Raw genomic sequence first — 20,717 nt, forward strand, 5'->3', positions numbered from 1 at the left:
CAGGGTATAAGAGTATATATAGGCGAAAGAAGTACGTCGGTGGAGCTACAAGGGGCCCACGAGGGTGGGGGCGCGCCTACCCCCCCGGGCGCGCCCTCCTGCCTCGTGGCCGCCTCCATGCATCTTTGACTTCCACTCCAAGTCTCATGGATTGCGTTTGTTCCAAGAAAGATCCTCGCGAAGGTTTCGTTCCGTTTGGATTCCGTTTGATATTCCTTTTGTGCGGAACACTGAAATAGGCAAAAAACAGCAACTGGCACTAGGCCTCCGGTTAATAGGTTACTCCCAAAAATAATATGAAGGAGCATATTAAATCCCATTAAACATCCAAAACAGATAATATAATAGCATAGAACGATAAAAAATTATAGATACGTTGGAGACGTATCACCGGCCGGCAACGCCGCTCATCATACCCCGGGTACGCTACCTCCGGGTTTAGCGAGCTTGGGCGGTCCCTCCTGGGGCCGCGCTGGGACATCGCCCTACGGTCGTCGTGACCTGGCGCCAAGCCTAGCGACCAACAACGTGGGACGGTGATGTCGGCGTTCTGGGAACGGGGGTACCCAGACTTGCCTGCCTGCGGCCCAGGGTGTGGCTCCACCAACGGCCTGGTACGGCCCATCTTCAGCGGCAACCACTCAAGACCCTCGCGAGGGGCCAAGCCTCGCGACGCGGATGACACCAAGACCTCCTAAGGGGCGGCCTCGCTAGGCTGGCCCCGGAGGAGCGAAGATATCAATGCAAGGGGCACCTCGTGAGGTGCTCGTGACGTGAGCCGTGACGACCAATGCCAGGCGAGCGTCAGCTGGTGCAACGTACCCATTTCTGCTTTGGTGCTAAAGGGGCAAGCGCAGGCGAGGAGTCCCGAGGCATCATGCAAAGGTTCGATATCAGTGCAACAAGACCAAGACCGGTAGGATGGAGGTCACCGCGGAGCCCATGGTGGCGCCACCACCAGAGCCTTTGGCAGGCGAAGACCACCTTTTGTCAGGATAGCTTGTACTAATTGTCTCGCTTCAAACTTGGCCGTTGTGGGATCCCTTCCCGCCTAAACATTTGGGAAGAGGACCAGGGCCTCTATAAATACGACTAGCCACCACCCTAGCAAGGGGAGGGATCATTCAAACAATCCTCCAAAACACACAAGCTCACGGACCTCAAGAACACCTCTCCTCAAGAAACTGTTCATCCCTGTACGTGTCCATCCTCGGCTGTCGGCGTCCCGGGAACGGGGGTCCATAGACTTGCCTGCCTGAGGCCCACAGCGTGGCTCCACCAGCGGCCTTATACGGCCCATCTTCATCTGCAAGCACTCAAGACCCTCGCGAGGGACCAAGCCTCGCGAGGTGGACGACACAAGACCTTCTCAGGGGCAGCCTCACCAGGCTGGCTCGTGAGGGGCGGAGAGATCAAGGCAAGGGGCACCTCGCGAGGTTCCTGTGACGCAAGCCATGACGACCAAGGCCAGGCGGGCGCCAGCACGCACAGTGTACTCATTTCCTCTTTGGTGCTAAAGAGGCAGGCGCAGGCGAGGAGTCCCGAGGCATCAGGCAAAGGTTTCCATATTGGTGCAACAAGATCAAGACCAGCAGGATGGCAGGACGGAGGTCATCGTGGAGCCCACGACGGCGTCACCGCCAGAGCCTTTGGCAGGCGAAGACCACCTTTTGTCAGGATAGCTTGTACTAGTTGTCCCCCTTCAAATTGGCCGTTGTGGGTTCCCTTCCCGCCTAACATTTGGGGAGAGGACCCGGGCCTCTATAAATAGGACTAGCCACGACCTTAGAAAGGGATGGATGATCCAGATGATCCTCGACCACACATGCTCACCGAGCTCAAGAACACCTCTCCTCAGGAGGCTGTTCTGCCCTTGTACTTGATCATCCTAGCCTACAAGGCAATCCACCACACCACACTGGAGTAGAGTATTACACCACATCGGTGGCCCAAACCAGTATAAGCCCTATGTCCCTTGTTCTTCGAGTTCGACGTACTGAGCCTTGAGATCGTGCTGAGTGGGTGAGCTAGGGGAGGGAGAGATCTTCATGCGCACCCCAGTGTTCAAACCTTAAGGGTTTTGCCGGAACCCGAAATCCGACATTTGGTGCGCCAGGTAGGGGTGCGCTGAAGCTTTCCTTTCATCGATCCACGCTCCACCACCTCCGCGCCTTGTCCCCATGGACGGCGTTGCTCCTCTGGCTGGGATGACAGGCGCCCACGATGGTGCCAGGGGGCTCAGAGCCTTTGCCCTCGCCTTTCGACGGGTGCAATGGCCGCCCAAGTTCAAGCCGGAGATGCCGCCGCGTTATGACGGTGCGGCGGACCCGTCGGCCTTCCTGCTGGCATATGAAGAGGCCGTCCTGAAGGCTGGGGGCAACGATAAGGTCATGGTCAACTGGCTTCCCATGTCCCTCGCCGGCGCACCACGCGCCTGGATGCTCACCCTCCCAGGATCCTCAGTGGCATCTTGGGAGGAGCTGCGCGGCCTCTTCGTCGCGTGCTTCGCGGCACCGGCGCCCCTCGCCGTCGCAGCCCTCCTCGGCGGCTCGCAAGCACCGCACTCAGACGGTCACACCACGCAATTCTTTCGCCAGATCGGTGCCGCTTGGTGCAGCAAGGAGCTCCCCCGGGTTGGGCGGCGCCTAAGGCCGACCTCACCTTCGACCCGGGGTATCACCCCATCACCACCGTCGGCTCAGGCATGCTCCCAATGCTTTGCATGCCCACCATCTGCAACGTAGTTGTCACCAAGACCCTCATCGACGGTGGCGCCGGCCTCAACGTGCTCTCCGTGGAGGCTTTTAGCCTTCTTCACATACCACTCGAACGGCTCCGCCCCAGCAAGCCCTTCTCCGGGGTCGTCGGCGGCTCCGCCAGCCCCCTGGGACAGATCCGCCTTCCTGTGACCTTCGGCACTCGCGACAACTACCGCACTGAGCTGATCGACTTCGACATCGCCCGCATTGGCCTCCCATACAATGCCATCCTCGGGTACCCGGCTCTGGCACACTTTATAGCGGTGACCCATCCGGCCTACAACCTCATGAAGATGCCCGGGAGCAAGGACGTCCTCACCGTAGTTGGAGACACCAAGGAGTCTCTGGCGGCGCTCAAGCTTGCCCTCAAAATTGCCGCGGCGGCGCGACCGGCCGACGATGCCACCCCTGGAGCTAAGGAGGCTACGCCAGCAAAGAAGAAGCAATTGTTCACACAAGATCGGGTCCAAACTAAGCAGGTGCCTGTCGATGAAGATGGGTCCTCAGGAGCCACCTTCACCATAGGCACCAACCTCGACCCGGATCAAGAGGAGGCATTGGTGAGGTTCCTACACGCGAACTAGGATGTATTCGCCTGGGAACCCAATGAGCTAGCAGGGGTCCCGAGGGGGGTGATCGAGCATCACTTGAGGGTGTGCCCCAATGTGCGCCCTGTGAAGCATAAGGCGCGGCGACAGTCCATGGAGAAGCAGTCCTTCATTGTCGAGGAAACCCGCAAGCTAGAGGCAGCAGGTGTCATTCGCGAGGTTCGGTACCTTGAGTGGCTGGCGAACCCTGTCGCCGTACCAAAGAAAGGCGGGAAGGAGCGCATGTGTGTCGACTTCACCAACCTCGATAAGGCCTGTCGCCAAGACCCGTTCCCGCCTCCGCGCATCGACCAGATTGTCGACTCCACCGCCGAATGCGACCTGCTGTGCTACCTGGACGCGTTCTCAGGCTATCACCATATCAAGATGGCAGTGGAGGATGTGGAGAAGACGGCCTTCCTGACCCCATGTGGGGTGTACTGTTACACTTGCATGTTGTTCGGGCTGCACAACGCAGGCGCGACCTTCCAACTGCTGATGCACATCACCCTGGGTCAGCAGCTTGGGAGAAACTCTGAAGCCTACGTCGATGACATCGTGGTAAAATCTCGGGAGGCGAGAACTTTGATTCAAGACCTGGAGGAGACCTTCGCGAGCCTGCGCCAGGTGGACTTGCGGCTCAACCCAGAGAAGTGCATGTTCGGTGTACACTTCGGCAAGCTGCTAGGCTTCCTCATGTCCCACAGGGGGATCGAGGCTAACCCGGAGAAGGTTAAGGCGATAGAAGACATGAGCCCACCACAAACTCTCAAGAAGATGCAGAAGCTTGCGGGTTGCGTGACCTTGCTGGGGCACTTCATCTCCAAGCTGGGAGAGCGCGCCCTGCCATTCTTCAAGCAATTTAAGAAGAAGGGCTCGTTCGAGTGGACCCCGGAAGCCGACCAAGCATTTCAAGACCTCAAGAGATACCTGACCAGCCCTCCGGTGATGGTGGCACCGCGCTCCGTCGAGCCCCTGGTGCTTTACCTTGCCGCCACCCCTTACTCCGTCAGCGCGGCGCTAGTGGCGGTACGGGAAGGCCGCCAGGCCAAGTGTCCGCCGCACCGTGCCGCACCTCCGGCCAGGGCGGCGCGGCACCTAGAGGATACCGCAAGGACTGCAAAAACGCCAGCGAAATCAGGCCCAGCAAGACGGCGTTCTCGGGCCTGCAGAGGCCCCAATGAGCGACCAGGCTGTTGGGGTCCCATCACCTCAGGAGGCGCCCAAACCTCCGACAGACGCATGCTCCGTCGACGCTCCCGCCCTCGTCGAGCACCCAGTGTACTTTGTCACCACGGTACTGTGGGATGCAAGGGCACGGTACCCATGCCTCAAAAGCTCGTGCTCGCGCTCTTGGTGGCCTCGCGTAAACTGCGTCGCTACTTCCAAGGTCACCCAATCAAGGTTGTCTCGGCCTACCCGCTGGAGAGGGTACTCAGGAGCCCCAACGCTGCTGGAAGAGTCGCCGAATGGAACATCGAGCTGCAAGCATTCCAGCTGGAGTTCAGCACAACCAGGGTCATCAAGGGAGCCGCGCTCGCCGACTTCATGGTAGAATGGACTGACACCCCGGGGATTGAAGTAGGCAAGGACCAATCCCTCTCACCAGGAAGTGAAACGCCAAATGTTTGGGTTATGTATTTCGATGGCGCGTTCACACGCTAGGGTGCGGGGGCTGTAGCAGTGCTCATCTCGCCCACTCAGGACAAGCTTTGCTACGCCGCGCAGCTCTGCTTCTAGCAGGGCGAGAAGGTCGCCAAAAACATCGCGGAGTACGAAGGCCTCATCGCTGGCCTTAAGGCCGCGGTGGCCCTCGGGGTGAAGTGCCTCACTATCAGGGGCGACTCGCAGCTCCTCGTCAACTTCTCCAACAAGGTATACGAGCCGAGGGATGAGCACATGGAGGCATACCTTACGGAGGTACGCAAAATGGAAAAGCATTTCTTCGGCCTAGAGTTGCAGCACGTGCCCCGTGGCACCAACAAGGAGGCCGACGACCTCGCCAAAAGGGCATCCAAGCGCCAACCCCAAGAGCCTGGCGTCTTCGAGGAGCGGCTCTTCAAGCCTTCGGCAGCACCTCCGCTTTCAGGGCCAGCGCCGCCTTGGGAGGAACTCCCCCAACCACCTACCACGGGAGCCCCGGCCTGCGGCCTGACCTCGGAAGCGCGCCTACTCCTGGAGCTCGAGCCTCAGGAGTGGTGCTGGACCAAGGAGTTCAAGGAATACCTGATGCAAGGGATGATGCCGGAGAAAGAGGAGGACGTGGAGCGCGTGGCTCGACAGGCTACGGCATACTGCATCCAAGACGATGAGCTATACAGGAAGCGGCCAAATGATGTTTCCTTGTGATGCATCTCTAGGGAACAGGGGAACAAGTTGCTAGCTGACATACACGGCGGAGACTGCGGGCACCACTCATCATCATGAACCCTCATCGGCAAGGCGTTCCGCAGCGGGTTCTACTGGCCTATGACACTCAACGACGCGACCGAGCTGGTGAAGTCATGTGAGGCCTACCAATTCCACACCAAGCAGATCCATCAGTCAGCTCAGGGCCTCCAGACCATCCCGCTCTCATGGCCATTCGCGATCTGGGGGCTGGATATCCTAGGCCCATTCCCCCAAGCGCCTGGGGGCTACCGCTACCTCTACGCCGCCATCGACAAGTTCACCAAATGGGTGGAGTTTGAAGCTGTCCACACCATCCCGGTAGGATTGGCGGTCAAGTTCATCAAGGGTCTCGTGAGCCGGTTCGGGGTCCCAAACCACATCATCACCGACAACGGCTCGCAGTTCACTAGTAATCTCTTCAAGACATATTGTGCTAACTTTGGAACGCAGATATGCTATGCTTCGGTGGCGCACCCCATGAGCAATTGCCAGGCCGAACGCGCCAACGTGGAAGTCTTGAGAGGCCTCAAGACCAGGTCCTTCAAGAAGAAGCTCGAGGCCTGCAGCAGGGGCTGGCACGACGAGCTCCAGTCTGTGCTATGGTCCATCCGCACCACCGCCACCAAGCCAACAGGTGAGACCCCGTTCTTCCTTGTCTATGGAGCAGAAGCGGTTCTCCGTCACGAGGTCAAGCGTCACTCCCCGCGGGTCCTGGCATTTGATGAGACGGAGAAGGACGCCATGTGGGGGATGGACCTCGTGCTGTGGGAGGAACACCGTCGTGAAGCCACGCTCCGAGAGGCAAGATACCACCAGGCGCTGCGACGGTATCACTGCCACAGTGTCCGCTCTAGGACGCTCGAGGTGGGCGACCTCGTCCTAAGGCGGGTGCTCTCTAGGGAAGGGCTGCATAAGCTCTCGCCCATGTGGGTGGGCCCGTTTAGGGTTTCCCACGTCTCCAGGCCTGGCACCGTGCGCCTGGAGACGGAGGACGGGGTCCCCATCCAGAATGCCTGGAACATCCAGCACCTCCGGAAGTTCTACCCATGAAGCAAGGCCCAGCGCCTCTGAAGCAAGGCCCAGCGCCTGTGAAGCAAGGCCCAGTGCCTATGAAGGTCTCCGCTCGTGACACTCTCACGTAATAATGAGTGGGGCTGTACACGCCCCGGAATCTCCGCAGTGCCGCCCTCGGGCCTCGGTGGCTCCCTCCCACGTCCTAGTGGCAGCACTTAGCTTCGCGCTGGTGAGAAGACTAGCTAGGTGCCGGACGCGGCTTTTCATTTGCTTTCTGTAGTGGGCTTGCCCCTCTTTAATGGAAATTCGCATTCTAGTGTTTCTTGTCGGCTTGGTTCGATCGCCTTTTTCCTGTGTTTCTTCCCTCGGTTCTTTGTTTTGACCCGTACTTTCCCTCGCATGCCTTGCGAGGGGGCTGGACAGGTGCACTCGTGCACTCGTGAGCATTTTCCCTGGTCTTCGCGAGGCACCCTCGCTCGAGCTCGCAAGCTGGTGCACCTCCCTGTCTTAAGTCCGTGCCCCTCGGGTACCGTGATGCGGAGCGCTGGGTCATGGCCGGCCACACCTAGGGCCCTGGGCTTGGAAGAATAAGAGTTTCTTAACAAATTTTTGTAGTTCCTCAACGCCTCCCAAGCCTACAGCAAGGAGGTATCATCAGGTGTTGGGAGATGCGCGCCTCACGAGGCAGAAACTACTTCAGACATGTCGAGCTAAGTTATCTCTACACGCCTACATAAAACACTGATGCTGCAACACGACACAGGAACAATAAACATAACATAGCGGCTTGGAAATCACGGTTCGTTGCACGCCCTTGCAGGGCCCCATACTTGTTTCTTTTTAAAATGCAGGAAGAAAGGAAAGAACAAAACAAAAGCGGCGCGCGCCCCCGCAGCCGTCCGTGAGGGTAGGCCCTTGTCGCCCTCCCGGACTCAGCCAGACCCCTCCTCGTGCCTCACTGGGGCGCGGCAACGAGACTACCCGCTACCGCCCTCGAAGTGGGCACGGCGGCATGGCGGCTGGTCATAACCGCCGCTGCTGGAGCTGTCGCCGGAGGAAGAGCCCCATAGCTGGACGAGCCGCGGCCGACGCCGAGGGCAAGTCCACCTTCACCCTCGTCATGGCCCTCGCCAAGGCCGAGCACCTCGCCGCCATCATTGTCCTCAGGGCAGCATCCGACGTGGCGACCATGTTCCCCGAATACCCTCACGTAGAGGGTCGCGTTGCCGTCGTACTTGAAGTGTAGGGTACACCGCCTGCCAAGGCCGTGCGCGCGAGCAAACGTCTACCAGCCGTGGGCCAGGGCTGCGTTGCCCGCGACGGAGATCTCCACCGCGACCCATGATGCCTTGCTACAGCAGCCGTCCGCCTGTAGCCAGAGACCGCCTGGACCCGTGGCCGGTAGTCCGCTGGCGAAGAAGCGCGGGAGCTGAAGCCAGGTGCCGGCCTGGTTTTCCGACCACATGAAGAACTCTGGCAGCACCTCCGCCGAGTGGAAGCGAGGCCGGGGAGGCCGCGCAACCATGCTGCGCCTCACTTCATCGAAGGGGCTGCCATGACCTGGGTGTCTCCCACCGTGCGAGGAGGCACTACTGCGGCCGCAAGGGGCCACGGCAGGCGTCGCGACATGCTTACGTGGGCGACCGCGCCCCCTCTTGGGCAGCGGCGAGTCGGGCCCCTCCTGGCGGGCCTTCCCCTTCTCTGCGGCCGAGAACCTCTTCACGGGCGCCATGGGTGTCGCTGCTAGTAATGGAAGAAGGAGCGAGCGGAACAGGAAGAGATGGGAGACGGGGGCTCCGCCCCCCTCCTCATTTATAGCAGGAGAAGGCCAACCGGCGACCCCCACGATCACAGGTAATGATGGTTTTCTCTACATGCATCAGGGACTCGTCAAGTCAGGCAGTTGCCGAGGCAGTGTGGGGAAGCGGAGATGCCCACGTCCCGTCAGTCGCCACGCGTCAACCAAGGCCGCAGGCTGTTGGGGCCCGCGGCGCTCTGCACTTGCCCCTTGGCTTCGCCTCGAAGCCAAGTCCGAGCGTGCCTTGGGCCTGGGGGCTACTTTTGGCGTACCGGGAATGGGGGTCCCCAGACTTGCCTGCCTGCAGCCCACGACATAGCTCCACCAGTGGCCCTGTACTGCCCATCTTCATCTGCAAACACTCAAGACCCGCGCGAGGGGCCATGACTCGTGAGGAGGACGACACAAGACCTTCTCAGGGGCAGCCTCACCAGGCTGGCTTGCGAGGGGCAGAGAGATCAAGGCAAGGGGCACCTCGCGAGGTTCCTGTGATGCAAGCCATGATGACCAAGGCCAGGCGGGCGCCAGTGCGCGCAGTGTACTCGTTTCCTCTTTGGTGCTAAAGAGGCGGGTGCAGGCGAGGAGTCCTGAGGCATCAGGAAAAGGTTTCCACATCGGTGCAACAAGACCAAGACCGGCAGGACGGCAGGATGGAGGTCATCGCGGAGCCCACGATGGCGTCACCACCAGAGCCTTTGGCAGGCGAAGACCACCTTTTGTCAGGTTAGCTTGTACTAGCTGTCCCCCATCAAATTGGCCGTTGTAGGATCCCTTCTCACCTAACAATTGGGGAGAGGACCCAGGCCTCTATAAATAGGACTAGCCACCACCTTAGAAAGAGACGGATGATCCAGATCATCCTCGACCACACAAGCTCACCGAGCTCAAGAACACCTCTGCTCAGGAGGCTATTCTTCCCTTGTACTTGTTCATCCTAGCCTACGAGGCAATCCACCACACCACACTGGAGTAGGGTATTACACCACATTGGTGGCCCGAACCAGTATAAGCCATGTGTCCCTTGTTCTTCGAGTTCGACGTGCTGAGCCTTGAGATTGTGGTGAGTGGGTGAGCTAGGGGAGGGAGAGATCTTCGTGCGCACCCCAGTGTTCGAACCTTAAGGGTTTTGCTGGAACCCGAAATCCGACATCGGCCTACGACGCAATCCACCACACCAAACTGGAGTAGGGTATTACACCACAGCGGTGCCCCGAACCAGTATAAACTCTTGCATCTCTTGTTCCTGGTCTCCCAAGCTTGTGCAACATGTTCATGATCAAGTTTCTTAAAATTCATAATATGGTTTCTAACAGAGATAATCTTAGCGGGAGGAAAATAATTAGAGATAAAAGCATCTTTGCACTTATTCCAAGAATCAATACAATATTTAGGCACAGATGAAAACCAAGCTTTAGCACATTGTCAACATCATTGTCAACATCTTTCTTCGTTTGCATATCTCACAAATCAACGAAGCTATTTAGATGATTAGTGGCATCTTCACTAGGAAGGCCGGCGAATTGATCTTTCATAACAAGATTCAACAAAGCAGCATTGATTTCACAAGATTCAGTATCGGTAAGAGGAGCAATCGGAGTGCTAAGGAAATCATAATTGTTGGTATTGGTAAAGTCACATAATTTGGTATTATCTTGAGCCATCGTGACAAACAAGCAATCCAACACATGAGCAAACAAGAAGCAAGCGAAAAAGAGGCGAACGGAAAAGAGAGGGCAAATAAAACGGCAAGGGTGAAGTGGGGGAGAGGAAAACGAGAGGCAAACGGCAAATAATGTAATGCGGGAATAAGGGTTTGTGATGGGTACTTGGTATGTTGACTTTTGCATAGACTCCCCGGCAACGGCTCTAGAAATCCTTCTTGCTACCTCTTGAGCACTGCGTTGGTTTTCCCTTGAAGAGGAAAGGGTGATGCAGCAAAGTAGCATAAGTATTTCCCTCAGTTTTTGAGAACCAAGGTATCAATCCAATAGGAGGCCACGCACGAGTCCCTCGCACCTACACAAACAAATAAATCCTCGCAACCAACGCGATAAGGGGTTGTCAATCCCTACACGGTCACTTACGAGAGTGAGATCTGATAGATATGATAAGATAATATTTTTGGTATTTTCATGATAAAGATGCAAATTAAAGAAAGTAAAATAAAGACGGTGCCAGAAATAGCTTGTTCTCGGGAGATTAATATGATGGAAAATAGACCCCGGGGCCATAGGTTTCACTAGTGGCTTCTCTCAAGAGCATAAGTATTTTACGGTGGGTGAACAAATTACTGATGGGCAATTGACAGAATTGAGCATAGTTATGAAAATATCTAGGTATGATCATGTATATAGGCATCACGTCCGAGACAAGTAGACCGACTCCTGCCTGCATCTACTACTATTACTCCACACATCGACCGCTATCCAGCATGCATCTAGAGTATTAAGTTCATAAGAACAGAGTAACGCTTTAAGCAAGATGACATGATATAGAGGGATAAACTCATGCAATATGATATAAACCCATCTTGTTATCCTCGATGGCAACAATAAAATACGTGCCTTGCTGCCCCTACTGTCATTGGGAAAGGACACCGCAATATTGAACCCAAAGCTAAGCACTTCTCCCATTGCAAGAAAGATCAATCTAGTAGGCCAAACCAAATTGATAATTCGAAGAGACTTGCAAAGATAACCAATCATACATAAAAGAATTCAGAAGATTCAAATATTGTTCATAGATAAACTTGATCATAAACCCACAATTCATCGGTCTCAACAAACACACCGCAAAAGAAGATTACATCAAATAGATCTCCACAAGAGAGGGGGAGAACATTGTATTGGGATCCAAAAAGAGAGAAGAAGCCATCTAGCTAATAACTATGGACCCGAAGGTCTGAGGTAAACTACTCACACATCATCAGAGAGGCTATGGTGTCGATGTAGAAGCCCTCCGTGATCGATGCCCCCTCCGGAGGAGCTCCGAAACAGGCCCCAAGATGGGATCTCACGGGTACAGAAGGTTGCGGCGGTGGAATTAGGTTTTTGGCTCCGTATCTGGTAGTTTGGGGGTATGTAGGTATATATAGGAGGAAGGAGTACGTCGGTGGAGCAACGTGGGGCCCACGAGGGTGGAGGGCGCGCCCAGGGGGTAGAAGCGCCCCCTACTTCGTGGCTTCCAGGTAGCTTTCTTGATGTAGGGTCCAAATCCTCTGGATCATGTTCGTTCCAAAAATCACGTTCCTGAAGGTTTCATTCCATTTGGACTCCATTTGATATACTTTTTCTGTGAAACTCTGAAATAGGCAAAAACAACAATTCTGGGCTGGGCCTCCGGTTAATAGGTTAGTCCCAAAAATAATATAAAAGTGTATAATAAAGCCAAATAATGTCCAAAACAGAAGATTATATAGCATGGAGCAATCAAAAATTATAGATACATTGGAGACGTATCATTCTCGTACCTTTGTGGTTCTTTTGTGATTGTGAGTCTAGTTGATGTGTGATTGGACTTGTTCTTGAGTGTTGTCCTCTTGTGATTTTCCCTTTTGTTCTTCGTGTTATTCGCGGATTCCCGTCAAATTCGTGAAAAATCTCCACATAGGGTCTCCACCCTACAAGATCTTGGATTAGAGCAAGGTTCTCACGAATTTGGAGCCCCCAATCCCCCATTTTCTTGCCTTAGTTTGAATTTTTCTCCCCAAGTTCGAAAATTTCCCGAAAAAAATTCTTGTGATTTGATGTTCTTGTGAGTTTTTGTTGATTTTGATCTATGGATCTAGTGTTTGGCAAGTGGATCTACTTCCCTTGGCATTCCCTAGCCCCAATTTTTCTTTTTCCACATCAATTTCGAGCTCAAAATCATCCATTTCCGCCCAAAAAATTCAAGTTCGTGCCTTCCCAAGCCGCACCGGACTGTCCGCTCGCATCAAGACCAAAATCGCTCTTTGACCAGACTGTCCGCTCCCCAATACCGGACTGTCCGATCGAATCAGAAGGTTTTCGAATGAAGACCGGACTGTCCGCTACCCAGGACCGGACTGTCCGCTAGTTCAAAAACTGCTTCGACTGATTTCTTGTTTCGGCCATATCTTCCATATGCGGAGTCCGATTTTGACGTTCTTTAGCTCGTTGAGTAGCTATTGACATTCCCCTTCCATCTAGATATGTTCCAACATCATTCGACTCCATAAAAAATTTAACATTTTGCCATCTTTTTGCCTAGGTCCTCCACCATATCATCCGCAACACCACCATAGCTTTCCGCAACCTAACCCATTTTGATTCATATAGCATTTGTGGTTGGTTGAGTGGTGACTTGAGTCTCCTAAGGTGTTTCGGCTACTTAGGGACAGTTGCTTCTTCATCAACCACCACCACCACTTCCGCATTTTCAACTTCGGAACCACCAACGCATTCCACTATCACCATTTGACATTTTCCATTTGAGATTTTGAGTTTGCAGGTTTTCCGTTACCTAGGGTGTTTCTGCTAACTAGGAACGGTTCAACATCGACAACACCACCGCTCAACTTTGCCAAGGATTCTACATCGACCACCTTCACCTATTTGACAACCTAACTATAAGCAAGAATGGTAACCTCTATATCATCTTGGTATGGTGGTATCCCATCATTGTACATTCATTCTTGCCATTGCTTTGTTAACACCTAGCCATTTTGTGTCACTTGCCTATTGAGACTAGCCATTTGAGTATTGCCCACAATGTTATTTGTGCACATTAGTGATCCGCACCTCCCATTACACACATACCATATCATCTTGGTATCATCATATCATCTCTTGTGTCACAAGATTGTTCCCGCATATACACAATTGCTAACTTGGTTTGTGCATTTCGCATAGTGGCCATATGAAAGAACAAGAAGAATAAGCTTTTAAGCAAAGAGAAAACAAAAAGGTTGTAAGCAATAGCCATAGCATCGCCACATTGCATATCATACTACCATATTGATCATCTTGGATCATCGTGTGCGAAACATCGGGAACCATACATAATAGCATACTTGGGATAGAAAGTTTATCAATTTTGCATATTATAGGTTGTGCACAACTGTCCTATCCGCCTATTGAGCAATCGTTCTAGCGTCTCTCTTGAGTTGTGCAACACGAGCGTTTTCCATGGATTCCACATTTTGTGCTCACTCCTTGGTTGCACGACCCAATTTATCTATCCGTGTGTGTGTTTCCGTGTGCCATTCATTGCTATTGGTCTACTTGTTTCACTTGCGAATTTGTGAATCTCTTTCAATATTATTGACTCTTGCTAACATTTTGCATCAAAATTTTGTGCCACTTGTCCTAACCAAGCCACTTGATAAGCTTTACTTTGTAGGTCTGAGTGAGCAAATCCGGTACCAATTCCACTATTCTTTCATTTCACATTGAGTGAAACGGGATACATCCTCAACTTTCAGAAAAGGTAGCTTGGTATTGTTTATATCATTTCCTACTCACCTTTGCTCGAGTCTTGTGATGGATAGGCAAAGCACACCTCCTTCGGTCTACAACAACAACGACGAGTTTGATGCCACAAAAAACTCCACCGACGCCAAGATGCAAGCTCAAATGGAGGAGATCAAAGCCCTCATCGAGTCCTACAAGAGGTCTTCCTCATCTTCGACAAGATGCTCAAGTGCACATGATTCTGAGCTACCATCTGCGGCAAGGTCATATCAACATCGAGACCATCAACGACAAGTACGTGAAGGTCAAGAGCTCAACTCCAACAAGCACTCAACGACTTCACCATCTAACTTGGCATATTCGCCAAGCAACTTCAAGGCATCTTCGCCTTTGGACATGCAACATCTTCGCCAACAAGCACCTCAATACTATACTCAAGAGAAGCTCCCCAAGCTCAAGTCTGCGACTTCCACGAGCTACTATGACCTCAACACTGACCATGAGCTTCCTTTCTATGGGACTCAGGACCCCGAGGAGTATCTCTAGTGGGAGCACAAGATGGACGACTACCTCAAGCTACATCAAGTCCCTTCCGAAGATTAAGTGAAGTGCGCCACAAGTACCCTACACGACTACGCGTTGATTTGGTGGCTTCACACACCTTCGACGAGCTTCAACATGAGTTGGTCCAAGACGAAGAAAACGATGCGGCGAGAATTTGTGCCTTCCACCAACATGGAACATCTTCAACGCCAATTGGATAACACCATACAAGGATCCAAGTCCCTTGACGAGTACTTCAAGAACATGAAGAAAGCCTTGCGATGAGCCGGTGTGGACGACCCCATTTGGATGAAGTTCTACTTCATGATGGGATTGAACAACAACATCGCCAAGCCTATCTTCACCAACAACTACGAGTCCCTCAACGACATGTACGTTGGTGCTCTCAAGGCAGAGCGAGAACTCATGAAGGCCAAGTCTACTCAACCCCAAGCACACTTCGCGACGACCACGGTCCAAGACGGCGAGCATCAGGCTAGTAACACCGAGATGTCCAAGCCCGACAAGCTCCAAGATGACGTCCCCAAGTTTGACTTCACTGCCATTCCTCTTTGTGGTATTGATGATGTCAAGTCTACTACGACTCTTTTTTAAGATGGTGTGGCGACGAGTACGACTATGGTGCAACTCAAGGACCAGGATTTGGATGCGAGCGACATAGTGATGAGCAAGGATGATGCTTCCATCTTTGGAGGTGGGAGTGATGACGTGCCATCTTCGGCCTGCATCCACGGCAAGAGTGATGATGTGCCATCTTCGGCCTTCATCCACGGTGACGGCTACGAGAAGGTTGAGCATGGGATTTTCCCTTCGACCACGACAGCATATGGTGATGAGTTGAGTGACTTGTGCCGCCATATTTGGAGTGAGAGTGACTACACCACTAGCCCCATATATGATGAGTTGCCCCAATTTCCATGTGAGGAGAGCCACAACCCCCACCACTTGAGTGAGATGAGTGCCTCCACCATATGTGAGTTTGAGTGCACCTACTTTGAGGAAGTGAGTGAACCAACACATAGAGAGAGTGTGATAGTTGATAGGTCTTGTGAGGATATTTTGAACTCTAACGACTTAGGCTCTACCTCTATTGTGTCTTCTCATTTGGTGCTAGATCCCATATATGATGACGCGCTGATCCTCGACGACTTAGTCCTTCCTTTGGACACGATGATGGCCATGGTGGAATATGATGCACCCCCCACATGGTTCCATCAAGATGATGATATTGACCACCATTTGGTCTTTCCCACCTCACCTACACCACTTGAGTGGAATGATAAAGGTAACATAGGTGAAGGTGATGCTCTAGTTCCACTAGTGGACATTCTTGACATTGATGCTTGCATGATGTTGATCAACCTATTACCATGCTTCATGCTAGTGCGACTTCCCCATGCGATGATTTACCCATTTATGATGAGTTTGATGATTGCCATGTGGAATCTATTATTTGTGATGCCATGTTACATAGGATTTCTTGTGACAATTCTTTAGGTCACATCATGTTTGATAATCCACTTGACTTGTCATATGCTATGCATGAGATCAACAATATGTCATATTTGCAATCTCACCGTAGTGACTATGCACATCCCATTAAAATAAATCCCATTTGCACTTATGCATATATGACAAGATGATGGTTATTGGACTTTGCTTCTCTTGCGATGATATTGCTACGCTACCTTTGCAAAATTTGTGCAATTCAACCCATATACCATGCCATGTACATGAATGTATTTCACGTGATTCCATCCCTTGTATGCACCATATGCATACCATCCATGACAATGCCCTACATAATTCTCATGATGCATTACACAATATGAGTCTCTATTATGCTTTACACAACAACAAACCTATCATAATGGAGGACATGTTTCTTTATCATGCATCTCATTTATTTGAGCATTGAATATCTTGTGCTAACCAACACATGCACGTATGCATCATAATGGATGATGTGTACATATACCATGCACACACAATTTTTCCTTTGCCTTTGTTTTGTGCAGGTAATCAATAATATTTGTCAACCTCACAATCCCATGAGTTGAAAAAACGAGCTCTCGAGAGCAACGGAGACTTCGGATCCCGTGGATTGGTTTTCACACCATTTCCATTGCGCAACGACTTCGTGCATTTCTTCTACATGGGCCTCACATGGTTATGGGTTATTGTCCATTATATATCCTTTGCCCATATTTCCATGTTCACTTTGGATGATATGCTCATTTCCATTCGGATGACACACTTTGGTGACCCATGCTTTGCATCTCACATGATTCATGATTCTAGTACTTGTATGTGTATTTGCAAGCTTGGTGGAGATATTCCTTGTTATTGTCATGTTCCATTTGTGCCCCATGCCTATGATGATACATTCATATTGCTTTGTGTTCGTGCTTGCGATGTGTCATGTGCATTGCCTATATCTACTATTTGCTCACATGACATGATTGCCATGATTTCCCCAGTGTGTTACATCTTCGCTCCACCAGTTTGCCCGACATGATTACTATTGCTTCTTTTCATATATTTCCATGTGTTGCCTATATCGAGTTAGATGATTTTCAAGGTACTGGGTGCAAGAATGCTCTTGGTCTTGCTTATGAGATTGCCCCCATAGCATTCTCCCATATATTTGGAGATTTATACATATTTCTTGTGAAGCATGCTTGTCTTACTTTTTGCACCATATACCTGGTGCCATGAATATCGCCATTGTTGCATCATATTATTCGCGCACTAGTGCTTCTAATGGTTATGTGCAAAAGAAGAGAACCATCATGATGGATGATGTGTTTATCTAGCATGCACATACGTTGTTTGCTTTCTTTTGTGCATGTGTAGGATACTTTGACTTGGTGTCAACTTCCACTTCCCGTGAGTTGATCATTTGAGCTCTTGAGAGCAAACCACTTGTGACCGACTCGCTTCTACATCGCACTTGCTTGTGCTTGGGAATTGTGAAGGACACAAAATGACATGCTTTCAAGGTGATATCCTTCTGTTTTTAGAACCCCCAAACTATGATCATGAATATCGTGGATCCTACTTTATGTGTTGCTTGCACCTTGACATATTGCACACATGCTAGAGATGTTGCTTCAACTTATCATTGCCACATTGCCATGCCTCATGACATATAATGTCATCACTTCAATATGTTTGTTGCATCTAATTCTTGGATTACTTGCTCCTACAATATGCTTGTTTGCAATAATGTCATCACTTCACATATGCCATTCCCCATTGATCGCTACATGCTTGACTTGATTACCTCACAGATGATGAACAATTGCCAATTCTATTGTGTTGAGTGCCACACTATCTTCAGTACACCCTATGCCCAATATACTTGGATTGTCTTGCACTTGACCCATGTGTTTAGACACTTCATTTATTTTGGTGTTGTGAATGATTCTTATACCTACCAGCGACCATTTGTCGAGCGCTTTATGCATGATTGCTATGACCATGAGGTAGATGCTTATTCTCTTGTCACACATATTTGCATCACTACCTCACATTTACATGCTTGTTTCCATGATGACCTTAATTCTGCTCAATTCATATGCTTACATGCCATGTCACAATCCTTTCTCACACATTATGCTATGCATGATGACGCCACTTGTTTGGTGAATCACCACTTGAATGCTTGGTTTTGCACTAACGCTAACCACATTTGTTTGTTTTTCCATGTGTTTGTTGTCCTTACTCCTTTTGAAGGAACCACACCATGATGAAACATTGAGAGTGACCACTATGACCTAATAGATGATGACTACTTGGTGAACGTCCACTTCTACACGACGACGCCATCTCACTCCCATGGTGATTTGGTTTTCGATCCGAGGTCAGATCTTTCCCAAGGGGGAGGGGATGATGCGGAGCATCCTACAAACATCAACATGTCAAGAGTCCGTTTGGCAAGTGACACGTGTGACATCTACTTCACATACACAAACGTGAATCATCTCCTTTACACGTATTCAGTTGACCCCATCGATGATGGTATACTACTTGACACTCTTCTCTTGTGCATGCATAGGTATCATCGGAGCACCACGGATGACGAGGAGGACTGCAAGCGCAAGTGTACGCCTACACTGTCTGCGAGGGAAGCTTGGAAGCGACGACAGAAGAAGACGGTGCAAAATTTGCACTACCGGAATGTCTGGTCGCCCAACCGGATTGTCCTGCCCATCCAGAGAGAAGTTTTGGTATGTGCAGAAATTGCACTACCGGTCAGTCCGGTCCCCCAAGCGGACAGTCCGACAGTACAATTTCTGGACGCCCAAAAGTTTCTGTTTCCACCAGAATGTCCGGTCCCCCGTACTGGATTGTCCGGTAATGCATCTGCAGGCCAAATTTGGGCAAGGACCATGTAACTTTCCCCTTTCGCCCTCACTTACACCTTCCTTGCCTCAGACCTATATATCTCCCTCCTTCTCCTCCATTTTAGGGGAAGCTAAGTATAGATCTAGAAATTAGAGGTTAGCTCATGTATCTCCCCTTGTGGGATTCCTCTTGAGAGAGAAGGCTCCATTGGAGTTCAAGGCCTCCATTGGAGAAGATCCCTAGGGATTCAAGACCCCTTCTAGGGAAGGATCTATCTAGATCATCAAGACCTCATCTCCTTTGGATTTGGGATGAAATTTACCTTGTATATTTCCCATTGTTGTTCTTGTACCTTTGTGGATCTTGTGTGATTGTGAGTCTAGTGGATGTGTGATTGGACTTGTTCTTGAGTGTTTTCCTCTTGTGATTTCCCCTCTTGTTCTTCGTGTCCTTCGCGGATTCCCCTCCAATTCGTGAACGATCCCCACATAGGGCCTCCACCCTACAACATGTTCCTTGTGAAGGTCTAACCACACAAGATCTCCGATGTTGAATATAATGTGGTGCTTGTTGATGTTGATCTTGGTCGCTAGTCGTTGTATTTGGCGCTCGATTGCTTGTCTTGTATTTTCATGCACCTTCTTGAGATAGCTTGCTCGTGCACTCGCGTCCATGTTGATGCGCTCTTGTAGAGGTAGCGGTAGGATGTCCAATGGGGACAATGAATTCAAACCATAGACGACCTCGATGGGGGACCTGCCGATATTCGAAAGTCTTGTGCGATCGTAGGCGTACTCGGCAATGGGCAAACACTCCTCCCACTCCTTGATGTTCTTCTTGATAAACACGTGCAGGTGAGTAGATAGCGTCTGGTTCGTGACTGTAGCGACCCGACCTTAAACGGTCAAGCTTCTGTGTATCTGTGCCATCCCTAGATCAGTGTGTTGGCACATAGAGGTAAACAATGTATATATCAAAGTGCAATCATATGTATAAATAACGTAAAACTGATATATATATATACCTCATAATTCTCAGCGGAAACAATCAAACGGGTGTGGAGTCCCATCAACGCCATCGGCAAGTTGAGTGTAGACCGTAACCCTGTATCGTAACTCTTACTCGTCGAAGAAATATCTGCAACATGAGACATTGCAAGCATGTAGGTCACTACATGGAATGTACCGGCAAGATCACAATAAGAAAAACAGATGATAAAACCATTCTATATGCAATAAGGCTTTGTGGTTCTATGTCTTTGCTTTTGCATAAAATATGGTTTTATTTTCCCTACTACGAAGAATAGTCCAGGAATTTCTACTACAAAGCAGATACCTATATATGACATGGTTCCGCCAACCGATGTCGTATAGCCCAAAACATCATAGGTTGCCCACATTTAATTATCAATCCAGTGTTGAGAGTTCCGAGCTAGATCCTAGTCCAGAGGCTCAAATTGTCTATAACCGGGGACATGGCTAATCGATTAGGTTCTAACCCTCTGCAGAGGTTTGTACACTTTACCCGCAAGAATTGATCCCTCCCTTTTTGTCCTCGCACTTCAGATTGTTTGAGAACAGGACGATCGAAACATGGTCTTCTGAAGAGTTCCTCTGACCACTATCCAGCGCCCATCCAATCCTACTATAGTTCTACATCTGCTGGCACCGTCTTGATATGTCTCCAATGTATATATAATTTTTGCTTGTTCATGATGTTATATTATCATTCTTGGATGTTTTACAATCATTTTATAGCAACTTTATATCATATTTTGGGACTAACCTACTGACATAGTTGAGGGAGTCCTGGACTAAGGGAT

This window comes from Triticum aestivum, chromosome 6D (assembly GCF_018294505.1).
Source record: "Triticum aestivum cultivar Chinese Spring chromosome 6D, IWGSC CS RefSeq v2.1, whole genome shotgun sequence".
NCBI classification, from domain to species: domain Eukaryota; kingdom Viridiplantae; phylum Streptophyta; class Magnoliopsida; order Poales; family Poaceae; genus Triticum; species Triticum aestivum.